Consider the following 2,750-nt stretch of genomic DNA (forward strand, 5'->3'; position numbering starts at 1 on the left):
GTCGGAGGTGGAAATCCATTCCGGACGCGCGGGTGCCCCGTGGCCGCGCCGGCGTGGGAGGTGGGGCGGCCAGGGGCCCGGCCGCGCAGACTAGCTCCCCACCGACGGCATCGGACAGGCTCCGACGGGCCGCGACCCCCGAGGTGCTGGAAGCTACAGAAAGGGAACATCCGCTCTCCACCGGGGGCTCTGGGCAGGCGTGGGAGGACAGAGATGGCCCCTGAGAAGGGCGCTAAGGGATGCCCAGGTGGCGGGTCCTGCGAGGTGGTGGGGAGGGCCCAAGACGGAGTGACCGGCCTAAGTCACATCGCGCGGCGCGTGCACGTAGAACTGTGCTTGGGAGACAGCGGCACACTGGCTGCACGGGACCAGGGTGGGCCACGGCCGTGGGCCTCAGCCTTGTCACCGGGAGCTTCTTTCAGTAAGGGAATCAGAGATTTGAGAGGGCTTTTTAGCCACAATCTACCCCCATGGTTACAGAAGGAAAAAAATGTACCTCCATTTTTGTTCACCATAGGTATCAATCAGCTATATTACCATCTTGAATTGATATAAATTCGGGGGCGGAGAGAAGCAAAGAAACTTGGCGTTTTAGCTTAGCTTAACCTCTAAACGCGGCGAGCAGGTCAATGTGCATTTCAAAGAACCTTGATGGGGAGGAGACAGGGAGGGAGGCAGGGGCACTGGGGTAAAGGTGCAGAGGGAGCACTTGGAGTAACCCGGGAGCTGAGCGCGCTCCCGGCGGGCAGCCTGGCGTTTCGTGCGCTCTGGAGAGCAGTGAACGCTTCTTGGGCAGGTGGAGACAACAAAACCAGAACAGAATTTCAGGGTGAGGCGTGTGGAAGGTGAGAAGATGGTTTGAGTTGAGCAAAAACAGTGAGCGAGTCCTGACTGGGTAGGAGGTAGGTGCAAGGATGTAGCCCTGAGATGAGGGAAGCCCAGACCAGGACGGCAACAAGGAGCATCAGAACCGAACAAATGAATTCTAGAGAGTGCAGAAAAATCTTAAAACACTGGGATCAATCTGACCGGATGAGCACACGAGGGAGGTTTCAGAGCCCATAAGAGGGGCTCCAGCTTCGTGAGGAGAACTGGGGAGGGGGGTGTGTCTTTTCATGGGCACAGGGAAACCCTGGGAAGGAGCCAGTCTGGGGAAGGGACTGAGGTGGGCGCACAGGCTGTGAGGCGTGGCGAGAGGTGAGGGCTAAGGACAAAGAGGTAGTGGCCACCAGGATGGAAGTGGTGAGAGCCAAGAGCTCTCAACAAATGCTGTGTAACAGCGAGAACGGAGAGCAGGACAGGGAGTGAGGGGTGCCAGTGTCTAGGATGAGGAAGCAAGGGGGTGGGGGTGGGGCAAAGGGACCGCGGATCTACCAAAAAGGCAAAAGAAAGAGTGGGGTGTCCTAAGAGTCAAGGAAGAGAGACTTAGGAGGAGATTCTGGATTCTGACTCATAGCAATCCTTTAAGACAGGGTAGAACTGCCCCTGTGGGTTTCCCAGGCTGTAACTCTTTACAGGAGTAGAAAGTTGTGCCTTTCTCTCACTGAGAGACTGGTGGTTTTGAACTACTGACCTTGTGTTTAGCAGCCCAACGTGTAACCCACTATGCCACCAGGGCTCTGTGCAGGGGGTGGGGCACTGGATTTGGCAATGAGCAAGTCACTCATGACCTTTGAGAGCGTCTTCAGAAAAGGGGTCCAAGTGGGTTGAAGAAGGCAAGACGAAGCTACTGTTGGAAAGTGAGGAGATATTGTGAAGTGTGGGTGACTCCTGATAACTTTTCAGAAAGGAGAGAAATGCAACTGCTCAGGACAATGTGCGGAGAGAGACACCTGCCCCTAGTTTTTCTTTTCAAAGTTCCAATCCCCATCCCACCCCCCTTCCCAAATCCAGGAGAATGAGGGGACTGATCAAATGCGATGGGCCAAGGCTGGTTGGTGTAAGAGTTAAGGTATTAGAAATAAGGGACAGGGGGGACACTACCCTGACATTCTGAACTAGATAAGGATCTGGAGGCTTGGGGGGCACTCGAGAATCAACATGAGGACACCACAGATGAGAAATCCAGAGGAAAGTAAAGACTCCTGCATCCATTTGCAGGAATCTACAGTGAACTTTTATTTTAAAAAAAAATGTTCCTCAAGCGTTTGGTCTTACCTCTCCTCCATGGGTCAATTCTTCAGCCCACCTGGATGTTCATTTCAGTAGAACATGTGATCTTGTTCTCAAAGTGTACCTCGCCATTTATTCTGTACCACGGCGGTACCGCCACTCAGCCAGAAATATGGTGGCCAGCCTAGACTCTTCATTCTTCCTCTTCTCAATTATCCAATCACTACGTCTCCTTCCTAAATGACCCTTCCTCCTTGTCCACCTACCAGGACATCATCCCTCTCCCACCAGGATCACTGCAGCAACCTCCCAACTGCTCTTCCAACCTCCGGTTTTTCTGCATTCTAATAATCCCTCTAATCAGGAATTGCTTCCATTCAAAATAAGTAAGCACCAATAATGCCCCATCTCTCAGTAACACCAATATGATCATGTGACTTCCCAGTTTAAAAATCTTGCAATGGCTGCCTGTGGTCCGAAAACCAAAAATTACAAGCCAAACTCACCTCCCTCAAGTCAATGCTGATTCATAGCAACCCTATAGGACAGGGTAGAATTGCCCCTGTGCGTTCCTGAGCCCTGTCTTTTTCCATGGAGCGGATGCTGGCTTCAAACTGCTGACCTTGCAGTTAGCAGCT

This window comes from Echinops telfairi, unplaced genomic scaffold (assembly GCF_000313985.2).
Source record: "Echinops telfairi isolate 266 unplaced genomic scaffold, ASM31398v2 ScPeMD7_7425;HRSCAF=8463, whole genome shotgun sequence".
Lineage (NCBI taxonomy): Eukaryota > Metazoa > Chordata > Mammalia > Afrosoricida > Tenrecidae > Echinops > Echinops telfairi.